The sequence below is a fragment of the Gouania willdenowi genome, unplaced genomic scaffold (genome assembly GCF_900634775.1).
Source record: "Gouania willdenowi unplaced genomic scaffold, fGouWil2.1 scaffold_120_arrow_ctg1, whole genome shotgun sequence".
In the NCBI taxonomy this organism is placed as follows: Eukaryota; Metazoa; Chordata; class Actinopteri; order Blenniiformes; family Gobiesocidae; genus Gouania; species Gouania willdenowi.
Genome location: NW_021144868.1, coordinates 597,087 through 619,649, shown reverse-complemented (window position 1 = coordinate 619,649; position 22,563 = coordinate 597,087).

Sequence of the window (22,563 nt, the reverse complement as noted above, 5' to 3'; positions counted from 1 at the left end):
GAAATGAAACTTTGCACGAACACGAACAGAATTGACAGACTATAAAAGGGAGACACACAAGGCTGGAGCACAGAAGGGAGTTAACATCAAGAGGGGAAGTTTGACAGAGAGTTTACAACAGAGGGGAGTTCCTAAGGGACACAGTGTGATGGAGGGCAAAATAGCCACACACACTACAAATGGTCTATAGCACCTGAAGAAGGCACAGAACAGCCGAAACGTTGCGCAGATGACCATTAAAGCTTTTTAGCTTAATTTTTTGAACTCCCGCCACCTTCGGGTGGTGGGTCCTTTTTTTGGGGTTTTGGGGATCCAGTCCTGGCCTCTTGATGGACCGTGCACCGCAGACCCTCACTTTTGGTGGGGGTTTTGCACTTTAACCCTTACCTAACTTAGCCAGTGCCTCGGAGGTTGGGGCTGGGTCCCCTACTCTGAACTTGAGCCCTATATAGGCCTACCCTATAACCTGTACTAACCCTAACAATAGCACCTGGCCCTAAACCTAAGTCGGTGACCTTGCCTAAACCTAAAATACTTACCAGACCCTAAACCTAAATCGGTGACCTTGAAACTTAAACCTAAAAATACTTACCAGGCCCTAAACCTAAATCGGTGACCTTGAAACCTAAACCTAAAAATACTTACCAGGCCCTAAACCTAAATCGGTGACCTTGAAACCTAAACCTAAGATACTTACCTGGTCCAAATTCTAATTTATGAATTGGCAGCAGACCTCTCCCTGTGGGAAAAAAAAGAGAAAATTGTTAAGTAAAAGTTTAACTCTAATATGACAATGTTTGGATATGAATGATACCTAATTTGGCCCTATATTTGCAATTGTTTCTAAATTCGAAGTCTAATTGAATGTTTTTTGCAACCTTTTGTTTCCAAAATACTCACCAGAACTCTAACTAAACCTAAATTCTATAGCCTAAGCTCATTTTGTTTTTATTGAATTACTCTAATTGGACCTTTTTTGCTACCCCTTGTTTAAAAATACTCACCACAATCTGACTAACCCTAAAATCTAAAGCCTCAGCACAGGTTCGCCTATGTTTGTGTTTAGCCTATGTCCGTTTATATGAGGCCCCCTTGTACCCAATTAAAACCCAAAAGAGGGAGGGACAAGACCTTGGGGTAAATAAAACGAGGCCTAGATTGCGGCAGAAAACAGAGGAAGAAGAGCTGAAAGCGAAAAGAGGATAGAAATGGAAGGTATTGTGGAAGAGAAATGAGAAGGATGGGTAGCCAATGGGGACTGTTTGGAGAGAGTTTGATGGAGAGAAAGTGTAACTGAAAGCAAAAAGAAGATAGAAAAGGAAGGAGTTATGGAGGGGAAATAGGATGAAAAAGAAGCACAGTGGAAAAAGAAAAGGGGAGGAGCCTAATAGAAATGAAACTTTGCACGAACACGAACAGAATTGACAGACTATAAAAGGGAGACACACAAGGCTGGAGCACAGAAGGGAGTTAACATCAAGAGGGGAAATTTGACAGAGAGTTTACAACAGAGGGGAGTTCCTAAGGGACACAGTGTGATGGAGGGCAAAATAGCCACACACACTACAAATGGTCGATAGCACCTGAAGAAGGCACAGAACAGCCGAAACGTAGCGCAGATGACCATTAAAGCTTTTTAGCTTAATTTTTTGAACTCCCGCCACCTTCGGGTGGTGGGTCCTTTTTTTGGGGTTTTGGGGATCCAGTCCTGGCCTCTTGATGGACCGTGCACCGCAGACCCTCACTTTTGGTGGGGGTTTTGCACTTTAACCCTTACCTAACCCTAACCCTAACCCTAACCCTTTCCTTTTTTACTATACCTGGACATGATCCTTGACACTAACCTTAACCGCTACCGCCTCCACTTTTCTGGCAAATTCAAGACTTTGCAACACTTACCTTCTATTTTTGACTATACCTGGACATGATCCTTGACACTAACCTTAACCGCTACCGCCTCCACTTCCTGGCGAAATTTCAGGTTGCATGCCAAACGTCCTCCTACAGCCTTGAAAGTAGTGCCAGTGGAAAGCCAGACTCTGAAAATGGGAGGGACCTTTACATTATTACTCAGGCTGATAAATCAGCACATATGCTGACGATAGCGAAATAAGTAAAAACACAAGGAACATCCCAGAGACATGGGACCAAGACCGTTGGAAAGCTAGTACCCAATAATGTGGGGGTTGGTCATTGTCCCACGCCCCTTGCTCATTAGGGGGCGGAGCTATGAACCCCAAATTTTCTTGAAACGGGGCCTGGATCAAAGTTGCCCCAAATCGTCTGAAACGCGCTCTCCCAAAATATGGCAAAGTTCCCATACAAAAAAACACTTAGTCAATTTTCGCCTCCAGTCTCCGCCTATGGCAGGTACAAAATGGCCTATATCTTTTGATAGGAAGGTGCTAGAAGGATACAACCGACGTCCGTCTGCTATAATTCGGGTACGGGCTTTCCAACGGTACCACCCCCGAGTCTCTACGACCTTCCGTTCAAAAGTTAGCATTTAACGAAAATTTGAAAAATCGCGATATCTCGGGAACCGAACATCGTAGAAGGACGGGGGTTATACCGTTGGAAAGCCAGTAGATTACTTAGTGGGTATCGACACTGGTTCCATCCCTCTAGCACGTTCCACCGAAAAGTTACAGCACTTTGAACTTTTCAAGTGCGAAAAACGAGAAATTTTTGCTATGCCATATCTCGGGAACGAAAGATCGCACAGGTACGTGGGTGGTACCGTTGGAAAGGCCTATATTGACTTAGTAGGGATTGCCACCATCAAAATGTAAATGGTACGTTCCTATCAAATGTTATCTGCAAAAAACCTCCAAAAATGTACCGTTCATTTTCGCAAAAAACTGCGATATCTCCGGAACCGTAAGTCGTAGAGAAAAAATTCCAACTCACGTAGATCGGCTCAAATTGACTTATGGGGGGCTGTTTCCAAGCTTTTGGCGCTACGACCTTCCGATCAAGAGTTATTGGCCAAAAACCACCAAAAATGTACCGTAAAAAGTGGTTTTCTTGCCCTTAACCCTAACCCTAACCCTAACCCTAACCCTAACCCTAACCCTAACCCTAACCCCTAACCCTAACCCTAACCCTAACCCTAACCCCTAACCCCAACCCTAACCCTAACCCTAACCCTAACCCTAACCCCAACCCCAACCCCAACCCTAACCCTAACCCTAACCCTAACCCCCTAACCCTAACCCTAACCCTAACCCTAACCCTAACCAAACAAAACTAATAAAAGATGAGACCCCCCTGTACCCCAAATAAACCCCAAGAGAGGGAGGGACAGGACGCTGGAGGTACACGAAGTAAAAGAAATTAAAAATTAAAGAAAACATAAAACAGATGAAGCTAAAGGGAAGTAAAGGAAAAATTTAGTTAAGGAGAAGGATTGACCTCAAAGCAAAAGAGGATAGATAAAGGGAGGAATTTTGGAGGAGAAAAAAGGAATAAAATGAAGCAAGTGGAAAAAGACAAAAAGAAAAAAAGACAGAAAAAAGAATAAGAGAAAAAGAGAAAAGAGTGAAAAAGTTATAGAAAAAGAAACAGATTGGAAAGTGAAAACAAAGGGGAGGAGCTGAAGTTAAAAGAAAAATGTAACATTGAACGAACACGACAGAAATGAAAAGCTATAAATAGGAGCCACACAACACCAAGCCACAGACAAGGGGTAACATCTAAGGGAAGAACACATAGGAGGTTAACATCAGTGGGAGTGCTTATGGGACATAGTGTGATTGGAGGGCAAAATGTGCCACACACACTCATGGTCTCTGACGCCTGAGGAAGGCCAAGAAAGGCCGAAACGTTGCGCAAAATAGACCATCACAAGGCGAAATAGCCTAATTTTTTGAACCCCCATCACCTTTGGGTGGTGGGACTTTGAATGTGGGGGTTCCAGCCCTGGGCTCTTGATGGACCGTGCACTGCAGACCTCCACTGTTAGTGGGGGTTTGCACACTTACCTTTTCCTAACCAGCCAGTGCCTCGGAGCTCGGGGTCTGGGACCCCCTATTCTAAACCTAGAGCCCTATCTCTCCTGTACCTAACCTTGACCATGGCCCTAATCCTAACCCTAACAATTTAAATCTGGCCCTAAACCTAAATCCTAACCCTAACAATTTACATCTGGCCCTAAACCTAAATCAGTGACCTCTGCCTGATCCTTAATTACTCACACCTGGCCCTAAACCTAATTGGACTTCTCCTGATCTAAAAAAGTTAAAAAAATGTAAAAAATTATAATGTTTAAAGCCTAATTGAGCACCTATGATTGAAACCGAAATTGAATAAATTCTGATCTAAATCTAAACTCTATAGCTACAGTATTTTTTGATCCTGCTAAGTTTACCTAACCTAAACTGATGCTCATTTGTTTGTGTTTTCACTGTTGCACATATGAGACCCCCCTGTACCCCAAATAAACCCCAAGAGAGGATGGGACAGGACGCTGGTGGTATAAAGAGGAATAAAAAGTCCAAACAAAACTAATAAAAGATGAGACCCCCCTGTACCCCAAATAAACCCCAAGAGAGGGAGGGACAGGACGCTGGAGGTACACGAAGTAAAAGAAATTAAAAATTAAAGAAAACATAAAACAGATGAAGCTAAAGGGAAGTAAAGGAAAAATTTAGTTAAGGAGAAGGATTGACCTCAAAGCAAAAGAGGATAGATAAAGGGAGGAATTTTGGAGGAGAAAAAAGGAATAAAATGAAGCAAGTGGAAAAAGACAAAAAGAAAAAAAGACAGAAAAAAGAATAAGAGAAAAAGAGAAAAGAGTGAAAAAGTTATAGAAAAAGAAACAGATTGGAAAGTGAAAACAAAGGGGAGGAGCTGAAGTTAAAAGAAAAATGTAACATTGAACGAACACGACAGAAATGAAAAGCTATAAATAGGAGCCACACAACACCAAGCCACAGACAAGGGGTAACATCTAAGGGAAGAACACATAGGAGGTTAACATCAGTGGGAGTGCTTATGGGACATAGTGTGATTGGAGGGCAAAATGTGCCACACACACTCATGGTCTCTGACGCCTGAGGAAGGCCAAGAAAGGCCGAAACGTTGCGCAAAATAGACCATCACAAGGCGAAATAGCCTAATTTTTTGAACCCCCATCACCTTTGGGTGGTGGGACTTTGAATGTGGGGGTTCCGGCCCTGGGCTCTTGATGGACCGTGCACTGCAGACCTCCACTGTTAGTGGGGGTTTGCACACTTACCTTTTCCTAACCAGCCAGTGCCTCGGAGCTCGGGGTCTGGGACCCCCTATTCTAAACCTAGAGCCCTATCTCTCCTGTACCTAACCTTGACCATGGCCCTAATCCTAACCCTAACAATTTAAATCTGGCCCTAAACCTAAATCCTAACCCTAACAATTTACATCTGGCCCTAAACCTAAATCAGTGACCTCTGCCTGATCCTTAATTACTCACACCTGGCCCTAAACCTAATTGGACTTCTCCTGATCTAAAAAAGTTAAAAAAATGTAAAAAATTATAATGTTTAAAGCCTAATTGAGCACCTATGATTGAAACCGAAATTAAATAAATTCTGATCTAAATCTAAACTCTATAGCTACAGTATTTTTTGATCCTGCTAAGTTTACCTAACCTAAACTGATGCTCATTTGTTTGTGTTTTCACTGTTGCACATATGAGACCCCCCTGTACCCCAAATAAACCCCAAGAGAGGATGGGACAGGACGCTGGTGGTATAAGAGGAATAAAAAGTCCAAACAAAACTAATAAAATATGAGACCCCCCTGTACCCCAAATAAACCCCAAGAGAGGGAGGGACAGGACGCTGGAGGTACACGAAGTAAAAGAAATTAAAAATTAAAGAAAACATAAAACAGATGAAGCTAAAGGGAAGTAAAGGAGAAATTTAGTTAAGGAGAAGGATTGACCTCAAAGCAAAGGAGGATAGATAAAGGGAGGAATTTTGGAGGAGAAAAAAGGAATAAAATGAAGCAAGTGGAAAAAGACAAAAAGAAAAAAAGACAGAAAAAAGAATAAGAGAAAAAGAGAAAAGAGTGAAAAAGTTATAGAAAAAGAAACAGATTGGAAAGTGAAAACAAAGGGGAGGAGCTGAAGTTAAAAGAAAAATGTAACATTGAACGAACACGACAGAAATGAAAAGCTATAAATAGGAGCCACACAACACCAAGCCACAGACAAGGGGTAACATCTAAGGGAAGAACACATAGGAGGTTAACATCAGTGGGAGTGCTTATGGGACATAGTGTGATTGGAGGGCAAAATGTGCCACACACACTCATGGTCTCTGACGCCTGAGGAAGGCCAAGAAAGGCCGAAACGTTGCGCAAAATAGACCATCACAAGGCGAAATAGCCTAATTTTTTGAACCCCCATCACCTTTGGGTGGTGGGACTTTGAATGTGGGGGTTCCGGCCCTGGGCTCTTGATGGACCGTGCACTGCAGACCTCCACTGTTAGTGGGGGTTTGCACACTTACCTTTTCCTAACCAGCCAGTGCCTCGGAGCTCGGGGTCTGGGACCCCCTATTCTAAACCTAGAGCCCTATCTCTCCTGTACCTAACCTTGACCATGGCCCTAATCCTAACCCTAACAATTTAAATCTGGCCCTAAACCTAAATCCTAACCCTAACAATTTACATCTGGCCCTAAACCTAAATCAGTGACCTCTGCCTGACCCTTAATTACTCACACCTGGCCCTAAACCTAATTGGACTTCTCCTGATCTAAAAAAGTTAAAAAAATGTAAAAAATTATAATGTTTAAAGCCTAATTGAGCACCTATGATTGAAACCTAAATTGAATAAATTCTGATCTAAATCTAAACTCTATAGCTACAGTATTTTTTGATCCTGCTAAGTTTACCTAACCTAAACTGATGCTCATTTGTTTGTGTTTTCACTGTTGCACATATGAGACCCCCCTGTACCCCAAATAAACCCCAAGAGAGGATGGGACAGGACGCTGGTGGTATAGAGAGGAATGAAAAGTCCAAATAAAACTAATAAAATATGAGACCCCCCTGTACCCCAAATAAACCCCAAGAGAGGGAGGGACAGGACGCTGGAGGTACACGAAGTAAAAGAAATAAAAAATTAAAGAAAACATAAAACAGATGAAGCTAAAGGGAAGTAAAGGAAAAATTTAGTTAAGGAGAAGGATTGACCTCAAAGCAAAGGAGGATAGATAAAGGGAGGAATTTTGGAGGAGAAAAAAGGAATAAAATGAAGCAAGTGGAAAAAGACAAAAAGAAAAAAAGACAGAAAAAAGAATAAGAGAAAAAGAGAAAAGAGTGAAAAAGTTATAGAAAAAGAAACAGATTGGAAAGTGAAAACAAAGGGGAGGAGCTGAAGTTAAAAGAAAAATGTAACATTGAACGAACACGACAGAAATGAAAAGCTATAAATAGGAGCCACACAACACCAAGCCACAGACAAGGGGTAACATCTAAGGGAAGAACACATAGGAGGTTAACATCAGTGGGAGTGCTTATGGGACATAGTGTGATTGGAGGGCAAAATGTGCCACACACACTCATGGTCTCTGACGCCTGAGGAAGGCCAAAAAAGGCCGAAACGTTGCGCAAAATAGACCATCACAAGGCGAAATAGCCTAATTTTTTGAACCCCCATCACCTTTGGGTGGTGGGACTTTGAATGTGGGGGTTCCGGCCCTGGGCTCTTGATGGACCGTGCACCGCAGACCTCCACTGTTAGTGGGGGTCTGCACACTTACCTTTTCCTAACCAGCCAGTGCCTCGGAGCTCGGGGTCTGGGACCCCCTATTCTAAACCTAGAGCCCTATCTCTCCTGTACCTAACCTTGACCATGGCCCTAATCCTAACCCTAACAATTTAAATCTGGCCCTAAACCTAAATCCTAACCCTAACAATTTACATCTGGCCCTAAACCTAAATCAGTGACCTCTGCCTGACCCTTAATTACTCACACCTGGCCCTAAACCTAATTGGACTTCTCCTGATCTAAAAAAGTTAAAAAAATGTAAAAAATTATAATGTTTAAAGCCTAATTGAGCACCTATGATTGAAACCTAAATTAAATAAATTCTGATCTAAATCTAAACTCTATAGCTACAGTATTTTTTGATCCTGCTAAGTTTACCTAACCTAAACTGATGCTCATTTGTTTGTGTTTTCACTGTTGCACATATGAGACCCCCCTGTACCCCAAATAAACCCCAAGAGAGGATGGGACAGGACGCTGGTGGTATAGAGAGGAATAAAAGTCCAAACAAAACTAATAAAAGATGAGACCCCCCTGTACCCCAAATAAACCCCAAGAGAGGGAGGGACAGGACGCTGGAGGTACACGAAGTAAAAGAAATTAAAAATTAAAGAAAACATAAAACAGATGAAGCTAAAGGGAAGTAAAGGAAAAATTTAGTTAAGGAGAAGGATTGACCTCAAAGCAAAAGAGGATAGATAAAGGGAGGAATTTTGGAGGAGAAAAAAGGAATAAAATGAAGCAAGTGGAAAAAGACAAAAAGAAAAAAGACAGAAAAAAGAATAAGAAAAAGAGAAAAGAGTGAAAAAGTTATAGAAAAAGAAACAGATTGGAAAGTGAAAACAAAGGGGAGGAGCTGAAGTTAAAAGAAAAATGTAACATTGAACGAACACGACAGAAATGAAAAGCTATAAATAGGAGCCACACAACACCAAGCCACAGACAAGGGGTAACATCTAAGGGAAGAACACATAGGAGGTTAACATCAGTGGGAGTGCTTATGGGACATAGTGTGATTGGAGGGCAAAATGTGCCACACACACTCATGGTCTCTGACGCCTGAGGAAGGCCAAGAAAGGCCGAAACGTTGCGCAAAATAGACCATCACAAGGCGAAATAGCCTAATTTTTTGAACCCCCATCACCTTTGGGTGGTGGGACTTTGAATGTGGGGGTTCCGGCCCTGGGCTCTTGATGGACCGTGCACTGCAGACCTCCACTGTTAGTGGGGGTTTGCACACTTACCTTTTCCTAACCCTAACCCTAACCCTAACCCTAACCCTAACCCTAACCCTAACCCTAGCCCACACCGGCACAAGGTTGAGGAGGATTAAGTCCGTCCACCCAACCCTGCACTCTCCTCTGGAAACTTACCTCCAAAACTTAAAAACACAATTAAGTCCTTAACCAAACTAAAAACTAAAAGGTAGGTGAAAGGATGGAGACGCTGCCCACACAGGCACAGGGTTGAGGAGGATTAAGTCCGTCCACCCAATCCTGCACTCTCCTCTGGAAACTTACCTCCAAAACTTAAAAACACATTTAAGCCCTTAACCAAACTAAAAACTAAAAGGTAGGTGAAAGGATGGAGACGCTGCCCACACAGGCACAGGGTTGAGGAGGATTAAGTCCGTCCATCCAATCCTGCACTCTCCTCTGGAAACTTACCTCCAAAACTTAAGAAAAAACACAATTAAGCCCTTAACTAACCCCAAACCTCTTTAAATATTATCCTACAACTGGACATGATCCTTTACACTAAACCTAACCGCTACCGCCTCCATTCGCTGGCCAAATTTGAGGTTCTATATCTAACCCTAAAATCCTAAACCTAAAACCCAATCCTAAACCTAACCCCAAACCTCTTTAAATATCATTCTACAACTGGACATGATCCCTAACACTAAACCTAACCGCTACCGCCTCCACTCCTTAGGCAAATTCAAGGTTCTATATTTAGACCTAACCCTAAACCTAAAAACCCAAACTCTAACCCTAATAACAACAAAATAACTTCCGAAAACAAAATGGCCCCCAAAAACAATATGGCGCCCCCCCCCCCCTCCTCTCAAAATACAACAATTCTAAAGATAAGGTTAACACCTAAACCTAGAATAAAACCCAGAATAAAACAAACAAGAACACACCAACCACTTCCATCTCCATCCCATTCCTCACCACAGGCAATGGGGTGGAGACTGGAAACTGAGACGAGGTCCACACAGACCCGGTTGTGGTGAAGCCCAGACAGGCTCCTGCTTCTGTCCCTCAGCTACAGTTCTATGATCCCTCATTCCATTACACACACATAGTTCCAATTTACAACGGGTTTGTCCAATCAGACACAAAGTGGGCCGGATGCATCCATCCTCCTCTCACTCTGACGCCTGTCATACAGTCACAACACTGCACGGACACCTCACCCACTGATACAAATCCACAAAACCTTTTGATGTGTGACACAATGACGAGAGGAACACGAATAACATGCGTCGGCCCGTGCCTGCCTTTGATTCCCTATCTAACTGGGGGAGTCCTCGAACTCCCCCGGGGGGTCTCATCGAGAAAACACATTACCCTACCTAACCCTAACCCTAACCCTAACCCTAACCCTCTAACCCTAACCCTAACCCTAACCCTAACCCTAACCCCTAACCCCTAACCCTAACCCTAACCCTAACCCTAACCCTAACCCTAACCCTAAACCCTAACCCTAACCCTAACCCTAACCCTAACCTTAACCCCTAACCCCTAACCCCTAACCCTAACCCTAACCCTAACCCTAACCCTAACATACAACCCTAGAACTTAAAATACAACTCCCCTACGACATTTGAAATCTACAGCCCTATTACTTGATTTTCACATATCACCATCAGAGGTGCCACCCCACCCCTACGGGGACACCACTGCAGCTGGAAAGTCGAAGAGCAAATCTCCGTCCTCCACAAACAAAGACGAGATTAATCGTCCTCCCTACAATCCTGGGCCTTCTCCGAAAACCTCTGGGAGGATTGATGTGAAACACGATCTCTTAGTGCGTGACAAATCAAGAAATGGGACTTTAACCAACCACACACAAAAATGGCTACTGAAAACAAAATGGCCCCACAAAAAACAAAATGGCTACCAAAAAACTAAATTTGGGCCTTTACAGAACTTACCTCCCATTCTGTATACCTGGACATGATCCTTAACACTAACCCTAACAGCTACCGCCTCCATTCCCTGGCCATATTTGAAGTTATATACCTAACCCTAATCCTACAAATTAAAAATAACCAAAAAAATTTTTTTTCCTACAACTGGACATGATCCTTAACACTAAACCTAACCGCTACCGCCTCCACTCACGAGCCAAATTCGAGGTCCTATATCTAACCCTAAATTCCTAAACCTAAAACCCAATCTTATACCTAAACCTAACCCTAAAAATCTTTCAAAAGGTTATTCTACAACTGGACATGATCCTTAACACTAAACCTAACCGCTACCGCCTCCACTCCTTAGCCAAATTCAAGGTTCTATATCTAATCCTAAACCTAAAACCCAAGCCTAAAGGTAGGTGAAAGGATGGAGACGCTGCCCACACCGGCACAGGGTTGAGGAGGATTAAGTCCGTCCACCCAACCCTGCACTCTCCTCTGGAAACTTACCTCCAAAACTTAAAAACACAATTAAGTCCTTAACCAAACTAAAAACTAAAAGGTAGGTGAAAGGAGGGAGACGCTGCCCACACAGGCACAGGGTTGAGGAGGATTAAGTCCGTCCATCCAATCCTGCACTCTCCTCTGGAAACTTACCTCCAAAACTTAAAAACACATTTAAGCCCTTAACCAAACTAAAAGGTAGGTGAAAGGATGGAGACGCTGCCCACACAGGCACAGGGTTGAGGAGGATTAAGTCCGTCCATCCAATCCTGCACTCTCCTCTGGAAACTTACCTCCAAAACTTAAGAAAAACACAATTAAGCCCTTAACTAACCCCAAACCTCTTTAAATATGATCCTACAACTGGACATGATCCTTTACACTAAACCTAACCGCTACCGCCTCCATTCGCTGGCCAAATTCGAGGTTCTATATCTAACCCTAAAATCCTAAACCTAAAACCCAATCCTAAACCTAACCCTAACCTAACCCCAAACCTCTTTAAATATCATTCTACAACTGGACATGATCCCTAACACTAAACCTAACCGCTACCGCCTCCACTCCTTAGGCAAATTCAAGGTTCTATATTTAGACCTAACCCTAAACCTAAAAACCCAAACTCTAACCCTAATAACAACAAAATAACTTCCGAAAACAAAATGGCCCCCGAAAACAAAATGGCGCCCCCCCCCCCCCCCTTCCTCTCAAAATACAACAATTCTAAAGATAAGGTTAACACCTAAACCTAGAATAAAACCCAGAATAAAACAAACAAGAACACACCAACCACTTCCATCTCCATCCCATTCCTCACCACAGGCAATGGGGTGGAGACTGGAAACTGAGACGAGGTCCACACAGACCCGGTTGTGGTGAAGCCCAGACAGGCTCCTGCTTCTGTCCCTCAGCTACAGTTCTATGATCCCTCATTCCATTACACACACATAGTTCCAATTTACAACGGGTTTGTCCAATCAGACACAAAGTGGGCCGGATGCATCCATCCTCCTCTCACTCTGACGCCTGTCATACAGTCACAACACTGCACGGACACCTCACCCACTGATACAAATCCACAAAACCTTTTGATGTGTGACACAATGACGAGAGGAACACGAATAACATGCGTCGGCCCGTGCCTGCCTTTGATTCCCTATCTAACTGGGGGAGTCCTCGAACTCCCCCGGGGGGTCTCATCGAGAAAACACATTACCCTACCTAACCCTAACCCTAACCCTAACCCTAACCCTAACCCTAACCCTAACCCTTACCCTAACCCTAACCCTAACCCTAACCCTAACCCTAACCCTAGCCCTAACCCTAACCCTAACCCTAACCCTAACCCTAACCATGCCCTAAACCTAACTAATTTGATTCTAATCCTAAACCTAACCATGCCCTAACCCTAACTAATTTGATTCTAATCCTAAAATTAATTTAATGATATTATTAAAAAAATAATAAAAAAAATAATGAAAAATTAAAAAAAACTTTAAAAAAAATATAAAATTATACTTACCTTAAACATTTCCCCCCCCCCCCCCTTTTTTTATTTTTTATGTTTGTGTTTGTGTACATGGTATACTTACCCTGGGTGAGATAGACAGCCTGAGGCTAAAATGACCTTGTCCACTGACCTTGTCCACTGGACACTCAGCCCTCTGTCTCTCTCCTGATTGGATGCCGCTTTAGGAGGGAGGCCAGCTGCACCTGTTAGTAGCTGCAGTGTTCCCACAGAGCTCACTCTGCCTCAGACCTCTGACAGAGCAATACCTCCAACTGTAGACCTGCAAAACATTAAAAAACACTGTTTATTATCTTTTTTTGTTTTAAATGTGTATCTTTAGCCTGATGAAGACCTGAAAAAGGGTTGAAACGTTGCAACTGAGATACACACTTGTTTAAATAGGATTTTTTATTGTTTTTCTTGTTGTTCTTGTCTGTTTGTCTTCTTGTTTTTGTCTTTTTGTCTTTTTCTTTTGGGTTGTTGTATTGTCTGTTAGTTTGTCTAAAAAAAATCAAAAAAAACCAAAAAAATTTATAAAAAATCAAAAAAAACATTTATTATTATATAACAAAGGCGACCTGAAAAAAATATTATTATTAGATAACAAAGGCGACCCAAAATTAAAAAAATACTTACCGTGATGGGTGAGTGGACTGTGGTCCATTACGGTAGGAGAGCCAGACCTCTCCACCAACGCAGCTGGGACAGGGGACCCGGGGGTCGAGCGTACGACCGGGGGATGGACCGTGCACCGCCCAATCCTCACAGAGGAGGGGCACACTTCCCCCATCCTAACCCTAACCCTAACCCTAACCCCTAACCCTAACCCTAACCCTAACCCTAACCCTAACCCTCTAACCCCAACCCCAACCCCAACCCAACCCAACCCCAACCCACCCTAACCCTAACCCCAACCCTAACCCCAACCCTAACCCCAACCCCAACCCTAACCCTAACCCTAACCCTAACCCTACCCTAACCCTAACCCTACCCTAACCCTAACCCTAACCCTAACCCTAAAGCTCTTTTTTGATCCTGCTAAATTTAACCCTAACCCTAAACTGATGCTCATTTGTTTCTGTCTGCACGTATGAGACCCCCCTGTACCCCAAATAAACCCGAAAGAGGGAGGGACAGGACGCTGGAGGTACACAAAATAAAAGAAGCCACAAATATGAGACCCCCCTGTACCCCAAATAAACCCCAAGAGAGGGAGGGACAGGACGCTGGAGGTACACAAAGTAAAAGAAATATAAAAAACATTTAAAAAAAACAGAAAACAAATGAAGCTAAAGGGTAGAAAGGGAAGGATTTAGTTAAGGAAAAGGATGGATCTTAAAGCAAAAGAGGATAGATAAAGGGAAGAATTTGGAGGAGAAAGAAGGAAGAAAAAGAAGCAAAGTGGGAAGAGAAAGAAGGGGAGGAGCTAAAGTAGAATGAACATTGGACACACACAAACGAAAATTGGCAGAGTATAAAAGGAGGGACACAGAGTTAAACCACAGAAGAGGGACAACATCAGAAGGGAACAGACATGGGAAAGTTACCATCAGAGGGGAGACTGTTGGGACACAGTGTGGTGGAGGGCAAGAGAGCCCCACACATTTGTCACACATGGTCCTATAGCGCCTGAGGAAGGCCAAATAGTGCCGAAACGTTGCGCAATGGACCTATAAAGCGTTATAAGCTTAATTTTTTGAACCCCCATCACCTTTGGGTGGTGGGACCTTGAATGTGGGGGTTCCGGCCCTGGGCTCTTGATGGACCGTGCACTGCAGGCCTCCACTGTCAGTGGGGGTCTGTACACTTACCTTTTCCTAACCAGCCAGTGCCTCGGAGCTTGGGGTCCGGGACCCCCCACTCTAAACCTAGAGCCCTATAACCAGCCCTATAACCTTTCCTAACCCTAACATTCATACCTGGCCCTAAACCTAATTCAGTGAACTTTTGACCTGACCTTAATTACTTGCACCTGGCCTAAACCTAAATAAGATTGGCAGCTAACCCTAACCCTAAAATGAATGCAAAAACTAAATATGTTAAAGCCTAATCTGGTACCTAATTTAAAAATAAAACCGAATTGGACCCTAAAATTCAAATGTTGTATAAATTCTAACCCTATGTAATTTTGAAACCTAAAAAAACTCACCTAAGTTCTGATCTAAACCTAAATTCTACAGCTAAAGCTCTTTTTTGATCCTGCTAAATTTAACCCTAACCCTAAACTGATGCTCATTTGTTTCTGTCTGCACGTATGAGACCCCCCTGTACCCCAAATAAACCCGAAAGAGGGAGGGACAGGACGCTGGAGGTACACAAAATAAAAGAAGCCACAAATATGAGACCCCCCTGTACCCCAAATAAACCCCAAGAGAGGGAGGGACAGGACGCTGGAGGTACACAAAGTAAAAGAAATATAAAAAACATTTTAAAAAAACAGAAAACAAATGAAGCTAAAGGGTAGAAAGGGAAGGATTTAGTTAAGGAAAAGGATGGATCTTAAAGCAAAAGAGGATAGATAAAGGGAAGAATTTGGAGGAGAAAGAAGGAAGAAAAAGAAGCAAAGTGGGAAGAGAAAGAAGGGGAGGAGCTAAAGTAGAATGAACATTGGACACACACAAACGAAAATTGGCAGAGTATAAAAGGAGGGACACAGAGTTAAACCACAGAAGAGGGACAACATCAGAAGGGAACAGACATGGGAAAGTTACCATCAGAGGGGAGACTGTTGGGACACAGTGTGGTGGAGGGCAAGAGAGCCCCACACATTTGTCACACATGGTCCTATAGCGCCTGAGGAAGGCCAAATAGTGCCGAAACGTTGCGCAATGGACCTATAAAGCGTTATAAGCTTAATTTTTTGAACCCCCATCACCTTTGGGTGGTGGGACCTTGAATGTGGGGGTTCCGGCCCTGGGCTCTTGATGGACCGTGCACTGCAGGCCTCCACTGTCAGTGGGGGTCTGTACACTTACCTTTTCCTAACCCTAACCCTAACCCTAACCCTAACCCTAACCCTAAACCCTAACCCTAACCCTAACCCATGGTCTCTGACGCCTGAGGAAGGCCAAAAAAGGCCGAAACGTTGCGCAAAATAGACCATCACAAGGCGAAATAGCCTAATTTTTTGAACCCCCATCACCTTTGGGTGGTGGGACTTTGAATGTGGGGGTTCCGGCCCTGGGCTCTTGATGGACCGTGCACTGCGGACCTCCACTGTTAGTGGGGGTTTGCACACTTACCTTTTCCTAACCAGCCAGTGCCTCGGAGCTCGGGGTCTGGGACCCCCTATTCTAAACCTAGAGCCCTATCTCTCCTGTACCTAACCTTGACCATGGCCCTAATCCTAACCCTAACAATTTAAATCTGGCCCTAAACCTAAATCCTAACCCTAACAATCTACATCTGGCCCTAAACCTAAATCAGTGACCTCTGCCTGACCCTTAATTACTCACACCTGGCCCTAAACCTAATTGGACTTCTCCTGATCTAAAAAAGTTAAAAAAATGTAAAAAATTATAATGTTTAAAGCCTAATTGAGCACCTATGATTGAAACCTAAATTGAATAAATTCTTATCTAAATCTAAACTCTATAGCTACAGTATTTTTTGATCCTGCTAAGTTTACCTAACCTAAACTGATGCTCATTTGTTTGTGTTTTCACTGTTGCACATATGAGACCCCCCTGTACCCCAAATAAACCCCAAGAGAGGATGGGACAGGACGCTGGTGGTATAGAGAGGAATAAAAAGTCCAAACAAAACTAATAAAAGATGAGACCCCCCTGTACCCCAAATAAACCCCAAGAGAGGGAGGGACAGGACGCTGGAGGTACACGAAGTAAAAGAAATTAAAAATTAAAGAAAACATAAAACAGATGAAGCTAAAGGGAAGTAAAGGAAAAATTTAGTTAAGGAGAAGGATTGACCTCAAAGCAAAAGAGGATAGATAAAGGGAGGAATTTTGGAGGAGAAAAAAGGAATAAAATGAAGCAAGTGGAAAAAGACAAAAAGAAAAAAAGACAGAAAAAAGAATAAGAAAAAGAGAAAAGAGTGAAAAAGTTATAGAAAAAGAAACAGATTGGAAAGTGAAAACAAAGGGGAGGAGCTGAAGTTAAAAGAAAAATGTAACATTGAACGAACACGACAGAAATGAAAAGCTATAAATAGGAGCCACACAACACCAAGCCACAGACAAGGGGTAACATCTAAGGGAAGAACACATAGGAGGTTAACATCAGTGGGAGTGCTTATGGGACATAGTGTGATTGGAGGGCAAAATGTGCCACACACACTCATGGTCTCTGACGCCTGAGGAAGGCCAAAAAAGGCCGAAACGTTGCGCAAAATAGACCATCACAAGGCGAAATAGCCTAATTTTTTGAACCCCCATCACCTTTGGGTGGTGGGACTTTGAATGTGGGGGTTCCGGCCCTGGGCTCTTGATGGACCGTGCACTGCGGACCTCCACTGTTAGTGGGGGTTTGCACACTTACCTTTTTCTAACCTCAGAACAGGTTCACTTTTACTGTCAACTTCAGCACAGGTTCGCCTGTCTTTTGATGTCCGTGTCTGAGGCCCCCTTGTACCCCAAATAAACCCAAAAGAGGGAGGGACAAGACCTTGGGGTAAAGAAAACGAGGCAAAACCAAAGACACTAATAGGAAGAAGAGCTGTAACTGTACAGTAAGCTAAAGAAGAAAAGCTGAGGAAGGGACGAAGAATAGAAGAAGAAAAGCTGAAAGCAAAAAGAGGATAGAAAAGGGAGGAATTGTGGAGGAGAAGTGAGAAGAAAAAGTAGCTAAGGGGAAAGAAAAGGGGAGGAGCCAAAGAGAAAGAAAAATGTACACAGAGGAGTGTGACACACTATAAAAGGGGAGACACACAAGGTTGGACCACAGTAGAGGGAAAACATCGAGAGGGGAAAGATGGGAAGAAGGTTAACAACAGAGGGGAGTTCTATGGGACACAGTGTGTTGAAGGCAAGCACAGCCACACACACTTAGCAGCTCACACACACATGGTCAATGGCGTCTGATGAAGGCAAAAAGATGCCGAAACGTTGCGCAGATGACCTTGTTATTTTTTGAAAGCGTGTAGCTTAATTTTTTGAACCTCTGCCACCTTCGGGTGGTGGTTTTCTGAGTTTTGGGGACCCAGTCCTGACCCATTATGGACCGTGCACCGCAGACCCTCACTTTTAGTGGGGGTCTGCACACTTACCTTCACCTAACCCTAACCCTAACCCTAACCCTAACCCTAACCCTGGGCTCTTGATGGACCGTGCACCGCGGGCCTCCACTCCAAGTGGGGGTCAGCACACTTACCTTTTCCTAACCAGCCAGTGCCTCGGAGCTCGGGGTCTGGGACCCCCCCACTCTAAACCAGAGCCCAAAAACCTGTCCTAACCCTAACATACTTACCTGGCCCTAAACCTAAGATGGTGACTTTTGACCTAACCCTAAAATACTTACCTGGCCCTAAACCTAAAATTATGTACTTACCTGTTGCGCAATCACGCACACCTGGCCTAATCCTAACTTAATTGGCAGTTAACTTCTCCCTGTGAAAAAAAGTCAAAAAGAAAAAAATCTAAATAATTGTAGAGCTAAAAAATAAAGCCTATATAAACTTCAATAAAATAAAAATTATTCTGACCCTAAAATATTGTTCCTAAGTCTAAAGTGACATTTTGTTGATTTTTGTTCCTTTCAACTCACCTGAATTTTAAACCAAAACCTATCATCTATAGCCACAGCTCATTTCCGATCTTACTAAATGTATTTTAAACCAAAATAAAGCACATTGTTTATGTGGGTGACGGTCCGTGATTGTGAGACTCCCCTGTACCCCAAAAGTAACCCAAAAAGAGGTCGGGACAGGACGCTGGAAGTAAAGAATACGAGACAAAATACAAAACATAAAACAATGGAAGCCAAAGCAAAGAAGGGAAAACATTTAGTTAAAGAAAAGAAAGGATTTGTAAGCAAAAAGAGGATGGATAAGGAAAGAATTTTGGAGTGGAAAAGGGAGGAAAGAGAAACAAAGTGGAAAGAGACGGAAGGGGAGGAGTTAAAGTAAAGAGGAACACTGACCGTACACGAAGCACAATCAGAGGCTATAAAAGGAGCAACACAGAGTCAAAGCACAGACGAGGGGAAACATCAGAGGGGAACAGATGGATATAAAGGCAGATAGAGGGACACAGTGTGGAGAGATGGCTAAAGGAGCCACACACACACACATGGTCCAGTATGCCTGATGAAGGTTAAACAAGACCGAAACGTTGCAATAGTGACCATGACTGGCGATACAGCCGAATTTTTTGAACCCCCATCACCTTCGGGTGGTGGGATTTTGAATGTGGGGGTCCCGGCCCTGGGCTCTTGATGGACCGTGCACCGCGGGCCTCCACTCCAAGTGGGGGTCAGCACACTTACCTTTTCCTAACCAGCCAGTGCCTCGGAGCTCGGGGTCTGGGACCCCCCCACTCTAAACCAGAGCCCAAAAACCTGTCCTAACCCTAACATACTTACCTGGCCCTAAACCTAAGATGGTGACTTTTGACCTAACCCTAAAATACTTACCTGGCCCTAAACCTAAAATTATGTACTTACCTGTTGCGCAATCACGCACACCTGGCCTAATCCTAACTTAATTGGCAGTTAACTTCTCCCTGTGAAAAAAAGTCAAAAAGAAAAGAATCTAAATAATTGTAGAGCTAAAAAATAAAGCCTATATAAACTTCAATAAAATAAAAATTATTCTGACCCTAAAATATTGTTCCTAAGTCTAAAGTGACATTTTGTTAATTTTTGTTCCTTTCAACTCACCTGAATTTTAAACCAAAACCTATCATCTATAGCCACAGCTCATTTCCGATCTTACTAAATGTATTTTAAACCAAAATAAAGCACATTGTTTATGTGGGTGACGGTCCGTGATTGTGAGACTCCCCTGTACCCCAAAAGTAACCCAAAAAGAGGTCGGGACAGGACGCTGGAAGTAAAGAATACGAGACAAAATACAAAACATAAAACAATGGAAGCCAAAGCAAAGAAGGGAAAACATTTAGTTAAAGAAAAGAAAGGATTTGTAAGCAAAAAGAGGATGGATAAGGAAAGAATTTTGGAGAGGAAAAGGGAGGAAAGAGAAACAAAGTGGAAAGAGACGGAAGGGGAGGAGTTAAAGTAAAGAGGAACACTGACCGTACACGAAGCACAATCAGAGGCTATAAAAGGAGCAACACAGAGTCAAAGCACAGACGAGGGGAAACATCAGAGGGGAACAGATGGATATAAAGGCAGATAGAGGGACACAGTGTGGAGAGATGGCTAAAGGAGCCACACACACACACATGGTCCAGTATGCCTGATGAAGGTTAAACAAGACCGAAACGTTGCAGCAATAGTGACCATGACTGGCGATACAGCCGAATTTTTTGAACCCCCATCACCTTCGGGTGGTGGGATTTTGAGTGTGGGGGTCCCGGCCCTGGGCTCTTGATGGACCGTGCACCGCGGGCCTCCACTCCAAGTGGGGGTCAGCACACTTACCTTTTCCTAACCCTAACCCTAACCCTAACCCTAACCCCAAACCTCTCTAAATATTACTCTACAACTGGACATGATCCCTAACACTAAACCTAACCGCTACCGCCTCCACTCCTTAGGCAAATTCAAGGTTCTATATCTAGACCTAACCCTAAATCTAAAAACCCAAACCCTAACCACAATAACAACAAAATGACTTCTGAAAACAAAATGGCCCCCGAAAACAAAATGGCCCCCGAAAACAAAATGGCTGCCCCCCCCCCAATAAAACGAACAAGAACACACCAACCACTTCCATCTCCACCCCATTCCTCACCACAGGCAATGGGGTGGAGACTGGAAACTGAGACGAGGTCCACACAGACCCAGTTGTGGTGAAGCCCAGACAGGCTCCTGCTTCTGTTCCTCAGCTACAGTTCTATGATCCCTCATTCCTTTACACACACATAGTTCCAATTTACAACGGGTTTGTCCAATCAGACACAAAGTGGGATGGATGCATCCATCCTCCTCCCACCTTGACGCCTGTCATACAGTCACAACACTGCACGGACACCTCACCCACTGATACAAATCCACAAAACCTTTTGATGTGTGACACAAAGACGAGAGGAACACGAATAACATGCGTCGGCCCGTGCCTGCCTTTGATTCCCTATCTAACTGGGGGAGTCCTCGAACTCCCCCGGGGGGTCTCATCGAGAAAACACATTACCCTAACCCTAACCCTAACCCTAACCCGGGGGGTCTCATCGAGAAAACACATTACCCTAACCCTAACCCTAACCCTAACCCTAACCCGGGGGGTCTCATCGAGAAAACACATTACCTTACCTAACCCTAACCCTACCTAACCCTAACCCTAACATTGCATGTACACAGAGGAGTGTGACACACTATAAAAGGGGAGACACACAAGGTTGGACCACAGAAGAGGGAAAACATCGAGAGGGGAAAGATGGGAAGAAGGTTAACAACAGAGGGGAGTTCTATGGGACACAGTGTGTTGAAGGCAAACACAGCCACACACACTCAGCAGCTCACACACACATGGTCAATGGCGTCTGATGAAGGCAAAAAAATGCCGAAACGTTGCACAGATGACCTTGTAATTTTTTTAAAGCGTGTAGCTTAATTTTTTGAACCTCTGCCACCTTCGGGTGGTGGTTTTCTGAGTTTTGGGGACCCAGTCCTGACCCATTATGGACCGTGCACCGCAGACCCTCACTTTTAGTGGGGGTCTGCACACTTACCTTCACCTAACCCTAACCCTAATTATTTAGTGTAGTTTTTTACATTTCTGTTGTCTTGTGTAATTTTTGTATAAATATTTATTTTTGTGTATTTTGAGTCATTTTCATATTTTTTGTTGTTTAGTGTGTGTGTGTCTGTCTAACTTTCACTAAAACACTCACTGTGTCGTGAGTAAAGCTGCAGTAATGATCAGGTGACCTTCACTATGTAACACCGTCTATGTAACATGTAAACACTTAGATCTGACTCAGCAGTACCGTCACTACCATGCTATGGACGGGTGTCGTGACACAAACTGTAACCGGACTAAATGGTGGTCTGTTATACACGTAGACGTGATCGATTGTGAAGCGCACCTGATCGTGTGTGTGTGTGTGTGTGTGTGTGTGTGTGTGTGTGTGTGTGTGTGTGTGCGTGTGTGTGTGTGCGTGTGTGTGTGTGTGTGCGTGTGTGTGTGTGCGTGTGTGTGTGTGTGTGTGTGTGTGTGTGTGTGTGTGTGTGTGTGTGACTCTACCTTGGACTCCAATCTCTCACACACGCTGCTGTTAAATGTGCATCTTTCAACACAGCAGCCATTGCCGTCAATAACTTCAGGGTGAGTCTGTCTGGTCTAAATATCGAACTACGGTCAAACTAACATGAAAATAAAGGTTTTGAAACGTCATCTCCAAATAAAAAAACAGTAAAAGAGTATTTGTCCTCAAAAGAGAAAAGAGAAGTCCACAGGAGCTCATACACGCACCGGAAGTGAGCTGTGCAGTGAAATAAAGATAAATGGTGCTCTAGCGCCCCCTCACACCCTGAGGTCAAAAGTTGAATAGGTTTCATTTCAGAAGTGA